At 41.5% G+C, this 21,104-nt stretch overlaps 1 long non-coding RNA gene across 1 annotated transcript; it reads right to left on the bottom strand.

Moving 5' to 3' along the window:
- Positions 1 to 3,937: 3,937 nt before the first annotated feature.
- On the bottom strand, positions 3,938 to 20,988 carry LOC308191538. Its single transcript, XR_013948108.1, has 2 exons — positions 19,700 to 20,988; positions 3,938 to 5,979 (listed from the first exon to the last, which is right to left on the bottom strand). It is a non-coding gene; the product is annotated as an uncharacterized lncRNA (long non-coding RNA).
- Positions 20,989 to 21,104: the final 116 nt, after the last annotated feature.

Genomic DNA, 21,104 nt, shown 5'->3' with positions numbered 1-21,104 from the left:
AATTTTACCCAACACCAAGGCTTCCTCTGGACCAGTTTGGCTTTTCTGCAGTCTTTGGCCAGAGTCATGTGACTGGAGCAAAACTATGAATTGCTTTAAGCACTCCCAGATGCTGGGGTTGTCAGTCTTAGCTGATACTATTTCCAATTCTTGTGGAAAAAGAAAGCATATATTCTCACTGTACGGGGCTTTCAACTGAGCAATCTCCTGATGGGGAGACTTGAGTTTAAAAACCAGAGCAACCAACACAATCAACTGGTCTGATTTCTGTTGCTTGATGAAATAACAATTGATTCTGCTGTTGCTGCTGCTATTATTTTGTATCCTTTATACTTCTAATTTTGTGCTTCCTGCTGCAGCAACCTTTGCTGTTTCAGTGGGACCGTGCGTGCTGCTGATTGAGCTAAGCCAGACTTTCACATCACACCTTGTAAAGGCAGCTAGTATTGCCCTTATGGGAGGCTCTTTCAAAAGATGTTAACTTTTTTTTTCCTCTTTTTATCTCAAATTAACACAACCAGGCTCAACCATATGTCATTTGCACTTAGAGAACAGTACACCCTGTCCTTGGAAGATCTGCTTAAAGTGTTTATGCCTTTTCATACTGAAATGACATAAAGCAAAAAAGGGTGTATGTTTATAATTTTACAATAAATGTTTGTTAATTTACTGCAAAAGAAAGGTCACATCACCTTCTGCTCAGCCTTGCCTCTTTATTCACAACCGCATCCATCCATCCTTGCAACAGAAGTCTGTTGCAAGGACTATGTATGACAGTCCTTGCTTACACTCTCTAGATGAGTTGCAGACCTCGCAGATTTGTCAAGTCTTGTGTTGGCCAAAGGATGGGAAATGACAGATGTGCATCTGGGTAGGAAATCTCACCCTGAATTGGGTAATGGAAACCCCCAAATACAAAGGAAGATCACATGGTACATAAATCCCCCTCTGTCTGGGCAGATAACGAGAGCAGGGTGGCAGGACAAGGCTATTTCTCCAAAATCCACACATTGCACCAGCTGCATCTCCACTCCTCTGGACTCCAGCCTAGGTTTCTTGGGCCAAGCACAGCACGATGAAGATTTATTCCTCCTGCGATCATCTGCGTCTGATCCCAGGTCAGGAAACAGCTACAGCACTACACTGCAAATGTAAGAAATGCAAGTGCTGTGGAAGAAATTATGATACAGGGTCAAAACTGTGATTCTCCCACTGAATTCAGAGATTTGATTGGCTTGTTGATCTTGGCAAGAGTTGAATTTCACCCCAAGAGAGTAACTAAACAACTACTTTAACTGCAATTCTCTTGAGTGTTACATCAGCATCCATATAGTTATGGATCATGGCAGTTAGAGGACAAACTGCACCTCTTATTGTTGTTCAAGCTCCAAATGACAGCCTTGTGTCGCTAACTCTTCTCATGGTAGGAGTCTATAATTTTGCAACTCTTAGCTATTGCAAGTATTGGTCACACAAGTGCCAAAATGTCCCTCTTTTCACAAATGTACCTTGTTTGTTCAAGCCAGGGAAAGTAGGTGCAAAACTGAACTCTGGTGTTTTGAAAATTCTTCTCCTTCTAACAGAAACTTAAATATTAGATGGAAATCAATCATGGTTAGACTACACCCTCAGCCAAAAGCAAAGGAGAAAGTTTGGTGGAGCAACAACACATTATTTTAGAAAAACATGGACCCTGAATGTTTTCTAAAAAAAAAAAAAAATACTTTAAGCTTCAGAAAAGTGGAAATGGCTTCATTTTTAGCCTTGAGACTTGACCCAGGCGTGATCCCCCACAAGGACAAGTGACTGTGTATTGTATATGCATACAATAGACTAACTGTTAGACTAATGGGGGGCTGCAGGAGGTTTCTGGGGCCCCTTCATTAAACTAATGACAAACATTCATCTCTTGTTACAGAGGATACATTCTCTCCTATTTTCCTGTTCTCTCCTGACTCCTTTTGCAACTCACTGTATTTTCTATTTTTAAAAGTCTTTTCACTTGTGTTCTCTGAATTCTTAAGACAACACAAGATGAGTAAAACACTTTTTATTTTCTATTTATTACCAGTCAAAATATCTAGTATTAATACACAACTAAGGTTCTTGTAATTACAAGAATTACTGGTAATTACCAGTCTTCTTACTTTGTATTGGAGACATTTCAACTTTTCTGAGCTTGTGGATGTGGAAGTCTAAATCCATCTTGGGAGTGTTTTGGATGCACAAGAACTACAAGTTCAGATATTTGCTGTAATATTGAAACAAAGCTCGAAGTTTTATTATTTATATATCACTTATTATATGCCTAATACCAGAAAAACTCAGCATCTGGTAGTGGGCCATACAGCAGGGGGTCAATTAAATTGCCCTGCGTACTGCAAGCCAGGACTCCTATTGCTCTCAAATTGTAAGGAGACAACATGCCTTCCTCTGCTGACAGCCATACCTGTCTCCTGATGATCTATGGAACGGCAAGATCTTGTGTGACACAACTAATTTAATCTTCTCATTTAAATTCTTTCCCAGCCTCTGCAAAACTGAGTGGCCAAATGGCTACACAGAATGAGTCTCCAGGCCTTCGCTTCATTTGCGAATATTTGAACAGATATCTGCTGCCTACAAGTCTGTAGAAAGGTGAATCCTGGTTTACAAGCCTTACAAGCTGCCTTTCCCAAGTCTTTCCCTTTCCTTGGGTAACTCATTTACTGTTGGGGCAAAACCACACCTCACTTGAAGACAGTCACATATTTCCTGTATCTCAGCCATATGAATATTCCTTCCATTGGATTTTGTTTGATAAATTACAGGGAACAAAATTAAAATCAAGATAATTCACCAACACTACCTTCAACCCTAAGGATGCCTCTACTTCTCACCCCTTGGATCTGTCATATAGGCCTTTTCTGTCCGATAGATTAAATAGGTTTGTTTTAGCAAACATACAGCTAAGCAACCATAACTAGGAAGGGGGTGATGGTAGTCTTTTTACTGGAGTTTTATGGCTGGGAAAACTCTGAGAAGCAAGCAAACATATCAAACCTTAAATCTATATATTTTTAGAAGAGTTTGGATAACATTGCTTATTAAATGGTGAAGGCACGCAAGTACCCCACGTGTTGTTTTTCTGCATAGCTCAAGACTTTTGTAAATTAAAGCAGGGCTGGAAGATCCCAAAGAAGTTTGGCAGAGAGGCTGTGAAACATTTTATAACCTTTACATCATTGTCTTATGTTTTTCAAGGGAAATTACTCATAGTGCGATTTCTACTGTGAGTAGAAATCTACCCCCTCCTGCAGCACTGCAGGCTAACTTGCAAAGAGGCAAGGATTAGCTAGTGATAGCAAGGTGAGAATTTCCATAGTTTGTCCAGTGTCTCCTAATTTAAGCTCTAACTATCCTTTACTAAGTGAATATGAAAACATGCTAATGCTTTGGGAGCGCCTGCGGTCTGAAAGTGCCCGGTCTGAAACGGGACACTTGGTGTGTTATATACAACTCAGTCAATGGCTTCAGAAAGCAGGCTGCCAGATGTTTGCACTTCTAGCACGCTCTGTAACACTCTCTCCCCAAAAGGAATGATTACATACCTGCTTTGGCAGTGTCGCCAACTAGAAGGAACTAGAAGGAAGAGGGTGTTTCAGGGACAATGATGCTTAAAAGAAAAGTTTTTGAGAAGTTTAAGAAGCAAAAAAATACCATCAGAAGTCTTGAAGCATGCAAGACGCTTCTGTAACAAAAACAAAATTGGACAAACTGTATTCCAGTTGAATGAAAGCAAGTTATAGGAAGGCAATTCTAAATTGGAAAAGAATGTAAAAAAATACAGTAGGGAAATTTCCAAATTGAGACACATCCTGTTATCACCACCCAAATATTTTTTTTCCCCCATGGCCACTATTTTCCAACATTCTACATTTAATCTACATGTGCCAAATACACATAATGCCACATTATCGTTTGAAGAAGACATTGCCTACCAAATAAACCTAAATTGCCACTGCAGGAGTTCAGTTTTGAGCTGTAATCACTGTGTGATGCAAGAATTCTCTTTCACACTTAAAAACAGTAGTACTAGACCTGTAGACAAAGGACTGAATCTCATATTGAACACAAGTACTACGTAAGGAAGAAAGGTAAAGCCTATTGGAATCCTGCTGTGTTTTCTTTCTGTTATGCATTTGAATGTGAGAAGAAACTGCTGTCATTAAAACTGTCAATTCCTGTTGGGATTTGGCTGGCTGGGAAATGAAAAATGCAAATAACTGAAAATAGGAAAGTGTTTTAAGAAATTCCAAATACATCATGTTCAGAATATGCACAGTTCTTGCAAAAGCCAGACACGGACAATCTGACACTGTCCCCACACACGGGTTCTCTGGCTGGCAGGGTAGTACCTGTTCTGCAAAGGCAGCTGTAGAGTATGTTCTGATTTAAAAAAAAAAAGAAAAAAGGACATGTGGAGAGCACTTATTGCACCTTAGAGGTGTGTCTTAATTTTCAATTGTAACTACCCTTTAAAATAATTTGAACTTTTGATTTTTTATTATGTGGGCTTTCCAAGCATGCAGTTGTTATATTCTGTTATTAGAGTGGTAGAATCCGCAGCAGTCTTTCATGCTGGCATTTTAATCACTAGTACTTATTATTGCAAAACTTCTCACAGGCAAGACTGATTGGTAAGATCAAACCTCACATCATTTACAAGGTCTGACATCATACATCATTAACTAATTTACTATACATCATAGGTCATTGATTTTCCACAGGGGAAAAGAACAAAAGGAAAAAGAAATTAGAGTGAAACTGGCATCTATTACTTTCTTCCCGTGGATCATTCTGTCCATGATAAGTGTTCCTATTTTCACCCATTGTCATTTCATGAGAAAAATTTTATTACTTAGATGTGTCACAGTCTTGCAGTCTTGTTATCAAGATTATTTCTTTTTAGATGTGCAGGTTTTGTTTCTGAATGTGGTTGAAGCATTTTGCCCCATAAATGTACCTGACATAAGTATGCTTTATATCTTTTCATCTTATTTCAGCCTTTCCATAAAATCAATATTCTGATTCTGTATGAATTGTAACTAGCTTCCTGAATAACCTACCTTGCATAATAGATTTTTTCTTACTTCTTACTGTCCTTAGTAATAGCAGCAAAAATGGAAGAGAGAAAAAGACAGCAGTGTTTTATGTTATCTATTCTTTGTGTAATATTATGCTGGTGAATGACTGGATAGATTTTTCTAACTCAAATTGCAGTGTTAATATTTTGGAAGCAGAGTAGTTGTATACATGATGGACGTACAAACACTATGCATTGCAGCTTAATTCCTATTCCCTCCACACTACAAAAAGGTAGCTTGCTTATCCACTTTCAGATGACGCAGTTAGCTGAGTATAATCTAGTTGAGGAGAAATATGTCAGCTCAGTACAATTTCTTTGGTGTTTTGTTGTTACAGAATACCTGTCACATAAGGGGTTTTTGAACACAGGAAGAATGAATAAATTAATAGGTGATAAGCAAAACTTGTCTCTTACATTAGTCAGGGATACAGATCAAACTACAATACTTAACTTTGACCTGGGGCTTTTCCTGGGGAGGTTAGAAGTGATTTAGAAATACTGCTACTTTAGAGGCTAAAAAAATGCAGCTTCTTGCTTACAGAACAGGCATGCTGCTCTTGTCAAGGTTTCCAAAGCTCAGTGCAGAACATGTCCTCAGCTGCCTGCCAGATGCTATGGGCACTGCTGACTGCTTGAAACCTGGTCCTCCCCTTTGCTTCCATAACTGGCTGCAATTTTGCTCTTCTCCCTCCTGCCTCTTCCTTTGGAGGATCCCTGTTGTCCTTCCCAGCCTTCGGCAGGCACTGTCATCCTCTTCTTCCTCCACACCTTTCTTCTGGGTGATACGAGCTATGAACACAGTGCAGTTATATTTGGTTTCTTGTCTTCCAGATTCACTTCAGAATGGTCTCCTGTCCAGAAAGAAAGCCAGAAATGAAAGCTGTTGAAATAACACTCATTTTGAGACTTCTACTTTCAGTCACAAGGCAAGCAGGGCTCTGCCCCAGTGAAATTACTGTTGGGTGCAGCAGAGCAAAATGGGAAGACCTGGGGTCACGTCAGTGCTCAGCGATCCTAACGAAACACTCTGGTGGGGTACGGCTTGCTCATCTCACAAGTCCCATGGCCCAATTACTAGGCTTAACCCTGGTCAGAGCTCTCCAGCGTAATGCTGTTGATCTTTCCATGTCATGCCTCCCAGGCATAGCATTTGGGAGATAGATGCCTCTTTGTGGCCAAGAGTTGACATGCTACGTTTTAAAGTGTTCTGCTCTTGGTGTGGGGTTTCCGATGCTACTGAAGCCTCGAATTTAAATCCCTGGAGAATAAAACAGTGTGAGAATGTGGCTGAAGCTGGTATATATTAATGATCGACTTGAACTGCAGAAGGCAGAAGTGAAAACCAGTAACAAGAACAGAAGTGTAAAACATGCTCAATGGCATTTTCTGAAGAATAGACATTTCAAGGTATAATAGCGATATATGCATATTATATGGACTAAGAAAGATAGACAGGATGCTTAGAAGACTTGATCTTCACCTAAGATGATCTGAAATGAGAAGCAATCAGAATCAAGAAGTGTAATCTGGAACACTGACATTAAGAAGGGGGCGGCATGGCAGCAGAGAGGACGTGCTGAATAACGAGTTGAGTCACCACTGGTTAACAGAAGATGTTCAAAAGCAGTCAGCTTTTCCAGAGTCAGCTGGACCAGGCAGGCTTCAATAAACATATCAGGACCAGAAAGAGAAGAGTGCAGTACACACATAGAATGGAAGAAAATAAAGCTATTCTTCTCACTATTGTGTATTTTCATTTCAAAATATTTAGGAGGCATTCAAGCCTTCTCAGGGAGTGCTGTGCTTCTAAGCTACCAGCTTCGCAATTACGAACCATCAGAGTCTAAGGACAGCACAATTGCAACTCAGCAAGGCTCGTGCCTGAGTGTATTCAGGTACCAACAGTGAATTAAATGGATTCCAAAAGCACATCTGTACACATTTTGCTGAATAGAAATCTATGCTATTATTTCAAAAATCTCTCTCATACTTACTGTAACGTGAAAGGCCAAGCAGCTTTAAATTTTAGAGGTAGGAAAAGATTGCATATCTTTGAATAAGCTTAAAAGTGGTGTGGAGTGACTCCAGGAACAATCCTAGCCAATTACGGAAACTGAAGGACATAACAGAAGGCAATACTGTAGTTGTGGTTTGTGCCGTTACCTTCAATGAAAAAAACCAATGTGCAATGGGTACAGCTATATATCATTCGCTTTCTTCTCCTGTAGCCAAGATCATAAACATGAAAAACACTTTCCAAAAAGGGAGACATGTTTTTGCTCATGTAAAACACGTCTCTTTCCGAATTACCGTGGTGAAGGCTGAGCATGAAGATAATTATTTTCCCCCCCTTCAAACGCAAAACAAATTTCTAGGACTATGTAGGGGTGAGAAGGGGTAGAAAAACATCCAAACTTTTACCAAATAGTTTCTCAGAATTCTCACAGCTCTTGGATCCCTGTATCATTTGTGGCCCTGGAGAAGAATAGCATTAGGAAACAAAATATATATTTTTTTTCTTAATGTGTAATACTGTATAGTAGCTAAACACTAAACAGTGTTTTGTTTTTGTTGAAATAAAACAAACAAACAAAACCAAAACAAAGAGCAGGAGAATGGTGGAAATAGCTCCATGAGGAACCTTGGTAAGTCATTTAGCACGTCCACCGCTCCCAAGGTAGAACTGGCTATGCCTAACCTATCCTGAAAGATGTTTGCACTTAAACATCTGAAGAGATATTCTTCGAACCTCTGACAATAAAGGGCCTGCAGCCTCACTGGACACACGCTGCCACTGCTTCACTATTCTGACTGGTGAAAAGGTTTCCCTGATGTCTCAGCTAATCTCACTTGATCCAGTTTGAGTTCATTACTTCTTGTCCCAATCACAGCAGTTGTGGAGAACAGCTTAATAACTGTTTTTCTTTTTCCTGGTGGTCTTTAGAATTTCTGCTAAAGCATTTCTAATTGTTATTACCATTTTTCTAAATGATCTTTTCTCTAAGCTAACTGAAACAAATTCCTGTGCCTTTCATCACCAATCTCGTTTCCTCAGGCTCTGCTCACCACTGTTGCTCTCCTACGACTCTTCAGTTGTTCAATACACTTTTTATGACATGGTGCTGAAAAGCAGAGACAGTACTAAAGTTTGATGATGTCTCACCAGAGCAGGCAGCTCTGCCTTGAGCCATTTAAGTCTGCTCTCTGGGACCCAAACTTCTCATTTTCACAGACAATGCAAGCAGCAAGGTGATGAAGTGAGTCCTAATTAAGAGTCCTAATTATCAGTGAAAGTTGGAAGCCAACCAATAATCTTTTCACTAACATTTTCCTTGAAACATAACAAAAGAAGTCTAAATTCTATTCTCGTGCAGGTATAGGAACATTAATCAAGGCTCTCCTGACTTCTTGGGCAACCTTTTCTTATTCCATGCAACAAATGACAGGATGTGCAAACTTTTAACTTAAGCTGTTCTTTAACAAGGTTGTCTTTTTCTAAGTAAGTTAACAAGTTACTTAGAAACTAGAGGTGGGGATTCATTTCTGCAGTATGTAAGTGATTTAGGAGCTTTATTATGTATTAAAGGTTATTAGATTAGTTTTTTGAAATATGTGGCCTAGATCTAAAAAACCCAATGTAAGATCAGAAATAAAATGTTTATTTTTTATCTATGTTTAAAAATACCCTCAAACCTCCTAATCCTTCTTCGTATGTCCTGTTCCAGTCTCAATTTCTTTTGTTTTTATTGTTGATTTTTTTTCTTTTTAGAGACACATATTTCCTTGATGTATTTTGACTATTAAAACCATATTAAATGTACAGATTTTTAAAAGTTGCAAGAGTCATCTTTGTTTTTCTTTTTCCAAGCCAAAAACATCCTGTGGCTCAATTAAACTCAGTATTTGCTATTTGGGAAGCAAAAACCCTCCAGCAGCCTGTGTTCCCTCATTACAGCCTACCTCTGCGCAAGGACAAACTGTAGCTCATGGCCTCTGCTGAGATTCATCGAGCATGACCCTGCTGCTGAATTAAAAGATGACCATGCAGCAAGCCTCAGCACCATAGGTCTGATGAGTTATATTACTCATTCTCTGGTGAGCTCCTGTTCTGGGCTACACCCGATAACCTTCTCTGTGACAAAGTCTGGTCACAGATCTGGAAATCACGCCATGAACGGTTCCCAAAGCGCAATATGGACCCAGCTGCCCCAAGTTTGTCTCCCTCCACCTTGCACAGTTTTCTAACATTATTCTAGCAGGCTGTGTACTACAAAATGTTTCCCACATGACCCCCATGGAATATGACAATAACCTCGGTTTCATGCTGTAAAAACATTAACATTGCGGGCTGTAGTGCAGCTCAGATTGCTTCAGATGCTCTGAAATGGAAAGAAAAAAAATAAAAAGAATGAAAACAATCATCTCCCGGGGCCTCAGTGCATCAACTGAGGTCTCAAAAAAGTGCAGGGTTGAGCACTGCGCAGGCCATCTGGGCACTTTCTGCTTGGAGGGCAGCCAGGCACTGGGAGGACTGACAGGATGTGTCCTACACCACTTGGCCGTGTATTGCTTCCTTCCGTAGTTTATTTAGCAGTACAGGCATACCTAAATGGTCTGAGGCAGGAGGAAGGCTCACCACTCATCTCGCACACTTTACATAGCAGAACTATGCTTGCCTGTATATCAAGTGTTGCTCTGGTAAGAGCACTGTCTCTTTTTGTAAATTTAACTACAGATAAGGAGTAGTTTGACAGTAGATTTGGGAACACACAAATTCTAAACCATCAAACCCTCTGCCAGATGATCAGGTTGTATCCTTGCCTTCTTGTGGGTAAGTGTACAGAATTGTGAAACACATCAAGAGTAGAAATGTACAAAGTAAATGTATTACCACAGGCAAATAAACAGCTCAGCTGGGTAAACTGTCCACAAATTACACATTCCTTCTCATTATGTAATGTAAAACACTTCCTTTTCTGCCAGAAACATATATTTTTACTTATAAAACTTCAGCTTTTAAGTCCCTCAAGAGCAGTAGTAATTAACAACTAAACTGACCAAAGAAGAATGTGCCTGTAAGGTTGTGCAAATACATTCTCCTACTTAGTGCTATTGAGATGTAAACAAAACCTATAACCCTCAGGATATAAGAATAGAAGAAACAGCACTAAATATTTCATGGTGTTGGTAATAAACAGACAGGAAGTACTGAGAGATGATAGCTGGTGTTAGCTTCCTGTGTAAATATATGCAAAAAACCACACCCCAATCTGAACTTAAGTATATGGACAAAGGTTCTGGGAAATGGAGGGCTCCCCCCTGGTTGACAAAAGAGTGGTTTGGGAGCATTTGAGCGGGCTCAGCGCACACAAATCCATGGGTCCCGATGGGATGCATCCACGTGTGCTAAGGGAGTTGGCAGAGGTGATCGTCAAACCGCTCTCTATCATCTTTGAAAGGTCCTGGAGAACAGTAGAGGTGCCTGAAGACTGGAGGATAGCCAATGTCACTTCGGTCTTCAAGAAGGGCAAGAAGGAGGATCTGGGAAACTACAGGCCGGTCAGTCTCACCTCTGTCCCTGGAAAGGTGTCGGAACAGCTTGTTCTGGATGCCATCTCCAAGCAATTGGAAGAGAAGAATGTTATGAGTAGTAGTCAGTATGGATTCACCTAGGGGAAGTCGTGCTCGACCAACCTCGTTGCCTTCTGTGATGGCATCACCAGCTGGGTAGATGTGGGGAGAGCAGTGGATGTCATCTACCTTGACTTTAGCAAGGCTTTCGATACTGTCTCCCATGACATCCTGATAGCAAAGCTGAGAAAGTGTGGGATAGAGGAGTGGACAGTAAGGTGGGCTGGGAACTGGCTGACTGGCCGAGCTCAGAGGGTGGTGATCAGTGGCACAGAGTCTGGCTGGAGACCTGTGACTAGCGGCATTCCCCAAGGGTCGGTGCTGGTCTGGTCTTGTTCAACATCTTCATCGACAACCTTGATGAGGGAATAGTGTCTGCCCTCAGCAAGTACACTGATGACACAAAGCTGGGAGGAGTGGCTGACACGCCAGAAGGCTGTGCTGCCATTCAGCAAGACCTGGACAGGCTGGAAAGATGGGCAGGAGGAAACCAAATGAGATTTAATAAGAGCAAGCATAGGGTCCTGCACCTGGGAAGGAACAACCAGATGTATCAGTCCAGGCTGGGGGACAACCTGCTGGAGAGGAGCTCTGAGGAGAAGGACCTGGGGGTCCTGGTGGATGACAGGTTGACCATGAGCCAGCAGTGTGCCCTCGTGGCCAAGAGGGCCAATGGGATCCTGGCATGCATTAAAAGGAGCGTGGCCAGCAGGTCAAGGGAGGCGATCCTCCCGCTCTACTCTGCCCTGGTCAGGCCTCACCTAGAGTACTGTGTCCAGTTCTGGGCTCCCCGGTACAAAAAAAGACAGGAACCTCCTGGAAAGAGTCCAGCGGAGGGCCACAAAGATGATACGGGGCCTGGAGCATCTTCCCTATGGGGAAAGGCTGAGAGACCTGGGTCTGTTCAGCCCGGAGAAAAGATGACTGAGAGGGGATCTCATCAATGTGTATAAATACCTGAGGTGTGGGAGACAAAGGGATTTGGTCAACCTCTTCTCAGTGGTTTGTGGGGACAGGACAAGAGGTAATGGCCATAGGATGGAGCACAGGAAGTTCCCCACCAACATGAGAAAGAACTTCTTCACAGTGAGGGTGACAGGGCACTGGAACAGGCTGCCCAGGGAGGTTGTGGAGTCTCCTCCTCTGGAGATATTCAAGGCACATCTGGACGCCTACCTGGGCAGCCTGCTCTAAGGAACCTGCTTGGGCAGGGGGGTTGGACCCGATGATCTTTCGAGGTCCCTTCCAACCCCTTCTATTCTGTGATATGACAGGGAGAAAGCAAGGTGGTAGAAGGAAGAAGGCCATCCTCGACTGAATTCCTGTGTTTCTGAAATTTCTTGTGCTGGATTCAGACAAAGTTTTATACCGTTATTAAATTTGTGATCAAGCTGGTGCTCTGAAGTCTTACCTCCCATGTAAAATAAAATTGTTCCTAAGAGTCATGACCATGAAGAAATCCTTGAAAACATGAGACAGAACTGACGCAGCCTTATCTTCAAGAGACCAAAGGCAGTCAAAAGAATAATTTTCAATTGGTGTGAACAGCTCATCCCTATACAATACTAACTCTGAAATCTGAAGATGACAGATTAAATGTTGACATTGTTATCATTTACTGCTGATCATTTTAGTAGAAAAAGTCTGCCAATATAAAAACTATACTTAAAGACAAGAATATGCTTGTTTTACTTAGAGCAGTGAATCAGCCTCCTTGTATATGAATGACATTATTTTCCACTTTAAACTGATTGTACTATTTCTGAACAGAATCTCAAAAATATGTTCATAAATTATTCTTTTCTGAATATTTGTGATGAACTCAATTTTTCAAGGCCATCTAGAAAAAAAAACTAGAGGCAGTAGCTGAAAATTGATTCACTGATCCCAAATTGAAAGGTCATTTTTTCAAGTTTTTATATATTACTTAGTCAATTGTGACAATTATCACATTTCTATCATCAAATTAATTTCAAGTAAACTTTATTTTTCACTGAAACCTATTGCTTAGAATTGGCTTTCCATAAGTTTCTTTTGGCAGTCTTTCTACTTGGTTTTTCAGGACAAGCTCCTCAAAGCAAAGCGAAAAGAGGAAGTCTTTGACAAAACCTGAACCTAAAGCCTCATTAGCTCAACTAACATTTGGCTCCTCTGCTTTTTTTGGCACCTCGGACCATCCTGGGGCAAAATTATGTAGATTTTCGAAGTCTTCCTTTCAGAGACATAGAATGGGATTCTCTTTCACTAGGCTTCTTAACAATTTGTTTTCTCCATTATAAATGCATTTTCAGTTGGTGTTTCATAAGTTTCATTGCTGTTGCATATTCCTCTCTGGATTTTCTATGTGTAAATTGTGAGCATCCACATATATCTATATATATGAATAATGACAAAGACACCACACCAAACTATTTCAGGATTTTAACGTCAACAGTCTAGGCAGATGAGCACAAGAATAACAACTTACTATCTTCACCGACCCAAATTTATAAATGTAGAATGCTAGGTAAATATATAGGGATTATGTGAAAAACAAACAAAACAAAACAAACAAAACCATGATACAAGAAAGGACCAGATGGCAGATTAAAGAGGGAAAGTGGAAATGAGAAGAAAAGTTACCACCTGGATTTTTTAATCAACAGCAACAGTACAAGTTGTGAAAAAGTGAAAAACAGTGCCTGAAGACACAGTAATGCTGTACTCAAAACTTTGCTTTTTAATGTAGGAGAGCTTCAGATGGCTGGAACTTTTGCAGCCAGCAATCCCTCTTTCTTGACTCCCAGAACTTCATCCTCCAGCAGAGGGGCAGCACTACATATGTTTTTCCTCAAGAGGACATCTACAGCCTGAAAGGTTTGGAGTCAGTATTTCTGGGCTAGCTCATTGCTTCTCATCTCCTGTTCAGATATTTCAGTCCCAGCACTTACATCTGTATTATTGTTTTCAAAACTTTAAGACATTCTGTCCTTCAGGAAATGTTTTTAAGTAACAAACCAAAACAAAAACCATGACTGGGGTGGAAATCATCACTCTTAATTATGCAAAGATTACTATGAAGGCCAGCAGCTCAATTTTCCTCCTTCACTGTAAGGATGGCACCTTTCGGCACCAAGACAGGGCATGTGCTCTGTCCCGAGTAAGAAAAAACACCTCAAGAGTCACTGTGAGAAGTAAAGAGCTTGTGAATTTTTCTGACACCTCTTGCCCAGCTACTGCTCACATCTGCAGTTCCTCAGCTGATGAGACTTGACATCAGCACTTGAAAAGGCTGGCAATCTCCACCTGTGAAGACAGTTTTTTACTATGTAATTTTGACCATCTGGATACAGCATCATCACTTTATTTCATTCTTTGAAATATCTCTTTTCATGAATTCCCAGGAAATCAGGTTTTGCTCTTCTGCTTGACTGAAGCTGACCAAGTCATCTATTGCATTCTTCCAACAGGTTGAGCTTTTTCTTCAAACTCTTTTGGCTCTGGGACAGATCATTCATCCCCGATTTTACTATTTCTCTCTTCAATAATCTGTAACCTGTCTTTGAAATAAGTTTCCAACACTTTTTCTTCAGGCTACCCCCCCTTTCTATATAGAATGTAAAAGGATTTTTTGTTTACTTGACTGAAGTTTTCACATACTTTCAGAACAGAATGCACAGCCCTATTGCCTACAACACTAAAAGTAACTGCAAATGAGTTTGGCATTAGCACTTAAGCCTTAAAAAAACATTTTCATCACTAAGAACATCATGAGGAACATTATTTCTCTTGGCAACAGATGGTTGAGTACACACTGCGAGTTTCAGTGATGAAGAAAATGTTAAGACTTACCAAGAAGTAGTAAGGCATACACAGGAGGTGGAGCTTAGATAGGTTGCCTAGATCATTAATAGAAAATTATCTAAAGTGTCAAACTACATGTAGGAATGCATATGTATAGAATATATGTACTCAGTGGTGGTCTACAACATCTCCAAATGACAAGAACTGCTAGGTTTACAAAAGTGTGCTGGCTCCCTGTCAGCCTTTTTTTTTTTTAAATAAAGCTTTGGCTCTAAAGTTTAAAAACAGAACAGGAGAAACACTCAGCCATGGTAAAACAGAATGCTTCTTTTCTGAAAAAGATCTAAACCTAAACTAGGCCAACAGATAGTACTCACAGAAACCCTACTTGTAATCCTGCTCCATAGATTTGGGAAATTTCTCCGTTATTTTCCTTAAAGCTAGCATGTTAGCAATCCTGAACCCTTATTTGATTTTCCACTGGGAGAAAAACAAATCCAACAACCAAATTTTGAATTGATTATACTAAAGGTTTCCTGAACCTGGCTTTCAATCTCGCTGTGCTCCTACACAACATGAAGCCTCAGTGGAATTCACCTCAGCGTGATAAAAATGAGATACACTCCGCAGATTTTTGCCTTTCTATCAGCACATTTAATCAACAAAATATCTGAATAACTTCTTTTTTTCAAATATTGGCCATAGTGATCTGGATTTACACTGCACTGTAACCTCTCTTTATCTAGCTACAGACGTTCTGGGGATGAAGGACCTGAACACACAATTTTCCCTGAATTGTGCAGAGGTAAGAATCTATTTCTGCATCTCCTCTTTCACAGAGCGTATAAAGCATTTACTCAGGTAAGCGGAACAGAGGACTGGCCTCCCACCAGCATTGGATCATATGGGAGTCACAAGTTAATTCTTGCAGTATTCACAAAGTAGAACTGGTTGTCAATAAAGATGCACAACTGCAAACATCAATCTGAAAAATATCACAATTAGCATTTCAGTCTCTACATTTAGACTCAGGTGCTCAGGTACACCACAGGTTGAATTGAATTTCTTCCTTGTTCAGTTTGCTATACTGAATAGTATTTCAAATATGTCACTGAATTTTGAACATGGTTCCGCAAGCTATTTTATACCCTGTACACGATATTATAATGCTCATATTATAACTACAGAAACTGTGTATTACATGTATAAATCAAGTAACATGCAGGCATTCCATAGCTTGGTTCTGCCCTGTGAGATCTGGGTGACAGGTCACAACACCACCATTTAGTGCATATATACATTAAGCCATATATTCAAAAATTCATTAAACTCCCAGAGGGCTTGAGTCTGGTACCGAGATGAAAAGACAGTGATCAAAACAGACAGTTTCGTACTTCTGGAAGAGCAGCTTTTAGGAGAGTAACTTTCAATAGCCCTAAAGACTGAATTCCTGTGGTTTTCCATATCTAAATGATGGGTGGCGTCATCCCCTCCAACTGCCTCACCAACACACCACTGCTCTATTTCAGAGACGCCCCGGAGCTGGTATGTCCACACCGGAGCTAAAAAGCTTGCCCGAGATGGTCTGAGGTTGGACATCTTTGCCATGTTGTTCTCAGCTTCGGGGCCTGTTGTGGTACCATGCATGGTGCAGAGCGACTCTGCACCCCAACCAGGGGTTGCCCAGGGTGCCTGCTTGTAGGGCTCACGATCTGCGTGCAGCTCCGTGCCAGCCAGCCTCCAAACAAAGCCTCCTGGATGCCTGCCTGTACAAACGTTCCCGCTGTTATCTGTGCTCTGTCATCGTGCCAGTACTCGGGATGAGGTAGAAGTGACCAAACTAGGAAGTTGCTTAGACACAGTACTTATAATGTAACTGCATGAACACAGTGCATTGCTCTCTTTGGTTAGGACTGGTGAAAAGGAAAGATCATGAAGCACACTACAAAACACCTAATTATTCAAACGGGTATTGAATAGCTCCTGTGTATTGTGGGAGCGTGCCCTCCGTGATGTTAGGTCCTTTGTTACAAATGCACGCACTTGAAAAAAGTCATATAATTAGCGTGAGTCCCATGATAAGGTTAAATGCTCTCGAAGCCAAGACACATACATTTCCACATACATTTCATATATTAATATTAGAATGTTATATTTCTGCATTTTTATGTGTGTTTTTCACAATGCAGGAAAAATTAATATTTTTTTTCACAGAAATAACTAAATGAAAGCTTTTATGTTGGCTTATTTATATCTGAAATCCTCAGTGAGCAGCATTTGTGGAACTGACTTGTTTCAAAGTCAAAAATTCACTAGGTTTGTTCCTCTTTCCATAAAAAGAGGCCCCTGAAATGTCATAAAGTTCATGAAACAAGATGGTAAGTGACAGATGACTGGATGAATGATCTTGGCAGTTGGCAGTTGTGCAAGATTGCAGTCTCCTGAAGTGGGAAAGAAACCTTTGATGCCTTTGGCTTTTTCTGAACAGATGATGTTCTGAACAAGCCTGTTAGAGTTGAAAGTGAGGGGAGAAGAGGGTATCATTTTTGCACAGTTCTATACTCATTATTCCCATATGGGAAAATGGGCCTAAAAGGCAGGGGGGGTGGGGGAAGCAGCCTGCATTCCTTTCTATTTTTAAAGGACTGTCTTCTTAGAAGATTTTAAATATGTTCCCAGCATTGATATTTTTAAGCATGTCCTGAAAATAGGTAGCAGGTAGGATGGGGCATGGAGCAGACCTGTGTGAGAGGGGGATATGCCCACAGGATTGTACCCACCTACAGAGAGCGTTCTGGCTCTACCAGACTAACTCTTTGATAACCCAGACCAGGTCTAGAAGAAGCATATTCTGTTTTCAGTTGGACCCTGATGGGCACTTTTGTGAAAACGTAAACATAGGTGATGTTGGAGGAATACATTTGCTAGAGAGCTTTGAAGATCCAGCCAGTGTTGCAGAGGGGAATGGGATGAGCACGTTGCATAGGAGCGTGCTATATTTCTTTTGGTTTCACTCCCTTCTCAGGTCTCAGCCTTTTGTTTCAGCACATGCAGTGTTTAAGCATATCTCTAAGTGAGTAATGCAAACAGCATATTTACTATATCAGCCCCAAAGCCATCCCACTAAAAGCCAAGCTGCTGCAGAGCAGGAAGAGTGCGATGGTGATTAGCCTCTCTAGTCCCACCGCTCTCGCTGTATTCCTGCCACTGCCTGCTACCAGGCAGATACTACCCTCCAACAGCACTGCTTCCTGTATATAGCAGGAGTGATTCCCACAGGTAGCAGTAGTTCATCATCGCCTCTTTGCAAATACCATCACTTTTGCACAGTGACTTAGAGAAATAAAGCCCTAGTAAATCTCCCTAATATAAGGGATGGTAGAAATTACAGCCACCAATAGATCAGGTTAGGCTGACGTCAAAGCTCTGTGCTCCCTGGAGGCATGACAAAAAACAGAAAGGATGAGTTGCACAATCTCTATCCATTTCATGGCATTAATTTCCCCTCTTTCTTTCAGAAATAAAAAGAAAACAAACAAACAAACAACCCACCCTTCCTCTAAATTGCACAGCACAAAGAGAACTAGCTACTGGTGGGAACTAGACCTCTTCTCCCATTGTGCTCCTGGGGAGAGTAAACAAAAGGATGGTCCCCCACACCTCACAGCCACATGCCTTATCCCTAATTAGAAGGCAGTATTTAGTGTTGTAAACTATCCTATAGCCTCTCTTGCTTTCTGCCATCACTGTCAAAAATTATTTTTATCGTTGTATGCATAACCCTATTTACTGAGATTTAACCGAACTACAAACAAAATAAACACACATACATATGTATACCTTAGACCCACGTTAGAAGTTCAGTTGCCTCTTAGCCTTAAGACAGAAATGAAGTCACTCCCTACAGGTTAAGCATTGTGCAAGAAGTGTGCTTACATCACCACACAGCATCTTGAACTCTTACCCCCCTTAAGCCGCATCGGTTGATAAATGATACCTACCTTCCTTCCTAAGGGAGGTGAGACTAGCTTATTTTTTACAGCTTAAAGATGATAATGAATTTATTAGCCACACAGAGATTCTTTATATTGGCTTTGCCACTTAAAAGCAATTCATAACAACACTATGATGGCCTATACTAGGCAGATTTCACCCCTCCATTAAAAGACCTTATCCATTTAAAAGCATGACTGCACTAACATTAAGTTAATAAATTAAATATCTGCCAACTTTTTTTCCTCTTTAAAGTGGACTGCTTGAAAATAGATGGGCAGTTACTCAGCAAGACTATTCCTTATCATTCTAACAAGTGAGAGCACAGATAAAACCATTTCCAAATAAGCATATTTATGCATGTTCATAATGCAATGAAAATTACCTTGTGTTGCAAAGCACTGAACCCTGTTATTAGTATATGCACAGCCACACATGCCTAGATAAGATATAAAAACCATCACTGAAGTGGAAAAACAGATTTGGAAGGTGAAACTTATTAAGAGGGAGTAGAGGCAACAGGAAAAGGACGTTCAGAAAACTGCACAAGAGAAACAAAAACAAGTTGCAAAGGGAATGGAAAACACGCAAAGAGCTCTCCAGCACTGCTTGGCCAACCAGAAGGAGTTCAGTGGTTTAGTTACAATGAAAGCTTTTAGTGAGAGATGACAGACTTTAAAGCTGAGTGATGAACCATTAGTTTAATAAGTCAAAGCACGTTGGGGTAAGGGGGAGGCTGAAAAAGAAATTGAGAAAGGGGGGTGGCAAAGCGATCCTGCTGGGTACACATGTTGAGGAGCCAGACCTGGGCTCAGCCACGGGAACAGACACACCTTGCATTGAGTTGTGTCAGGCAGCCATGGGACACACACTCCCTCAGCTCACCCTGTGCTTCCTGACACAAGTTCATTTTCCAAGGGTAAAATACAGACATTTCCCCAAGAAACACACCTGAGAGCCATCACGCTTGCTGCCATAGCAGTCAGTAAATGCCTGGGGAGCATTACACTTACAGAAGAAGGTCTAGGGTGGCCCAAACCTGGCTTCTTTCGAGGGACATGGTGTGCCTGACCCATTGTCCACCCTGCCCCAACATCCATCCCCTCACACCACGGCCCTGACACAAGGGGAAGCGTTGGGCAGAAGTGCGGGTGCAGCCCTTACCTCAGCAAAAGCAGCTCACTGCTCACTCCTTCCCTACTTCTGACACAGCCTCTAGCTTCCCTGCAGGTAGGAACTAATTAGCAATTAGCAGAGGGGCACACCTCCTTTATTTATTTTTTTCCCCTTTGAATTTTTTTCAGCTGAGCCTCACTACAGGTGCAGCCACACTTGTGCCTCTCTGCTTGGCTCTAGCCCTGTCTCTAGCACAGGATCGACCTTACCCACGAGCATTTCAGCATCACCCAGCCCCAACCCATTCTGCTGCAGGCCCTGTGGGTTTCCTGCCGATAGGCCCAGCGGTCGGTCGCGCTGGGGCAGGGCCGGCATCTCCCACCACAGCGCATCCTCCCCATGGCCACTGCGGTCCCCCCAGCCACCGGCTGTCCTCACGTTGCTCAGAGAGCTGTCAGGAAGCCAGATGTGTGGTGACAGAGCTGGCCCACCTCATTAAAGGAAGAATAACGACCACCCCAATTAACTGCTGGATGAACGTGTGCCGCATCTCACCTTTGCTTTTGGGCATCCAGCACAACTTCGTGTGATTTCTGGAACGTCTTGGCTGGCCGGCAGATTGAATGCTTGCAGCTTTGAAGCAAAAAAGATGCTTTATGAGGCTGCCAGCCCTGCACACCCTCTCAGGGATGTGAAAGACGAGCTGTGTACTTCCTGGCACCTACTGCCTCATCCATAATCCCGACCCAGCAAGATGCCTCGCAGGCATAGTTAAGGTGCAGCTGAAGTGTACGAGAGATGATTTGTGAGCCAGGTGCAGTTTAAGCACTGGCAGCAGGAAAATACTTTTTTTTTTTTTTTTTTTTTTTTTTACTTTTACACGAACAAATCTGAGGTTTGAGTGACTGAGAGCCGATAAATGCAGATGTGTATTTTTACAGAACATCTTTTCAGAGTAGAGATGGAGTTGGAGCTCTTAACCTCAGAGGCTGGGACGGAGCCATACCATACATGTTTATATGGCAGTACAGGAAGAAAGGTTATCATGTTTTAGTTAACATTTCAGACTAAATTTCTCTTAGCTAACTTTCTGCTCAAACCAAACCTCAATTCCCTCCCCTGCCTTTATGTTGCAAAGCAGTTTCATGCCATAAAAGTGAATTTTGAAAACACAGCTGCTGCTTGCCACAACTCCCTGAGCTGAGTTAAATCTAGCAAATATATGTCTTGTGGAATTTAAATGTTATCTTTCTTCCTATTAAAAATTGCACTGGAGGCTCTACTGGAGTCCCGGCTGACCTCCAGAGTCAGTGCCTGCATGTGGCCACCCGCTTGTCTCTCTCACCCTTTGCAGTAGCAGAGGCATCATTTTCACAGTCTGCTTTGGCTCATGGAGGTTGCTGGTAAAGCTGCTCTGGGGATTGCACCTCACTGACAGGGAATCTGTGAACAC

This window comes from Anser brachyrhynchus (genome assembly GCF_964034855.1).
Source record: "Anser brachyrhynchus genome assembly, chromosome: 3".
NCBI lineage: Eukaryota > Metazoa > Chordata > Aves > Anseriformes > Anatidae > Anser > Anser brachyrhynchus.
This window is presented reverse-complemented; position numbering and strand designations above follow the sequence as displayed.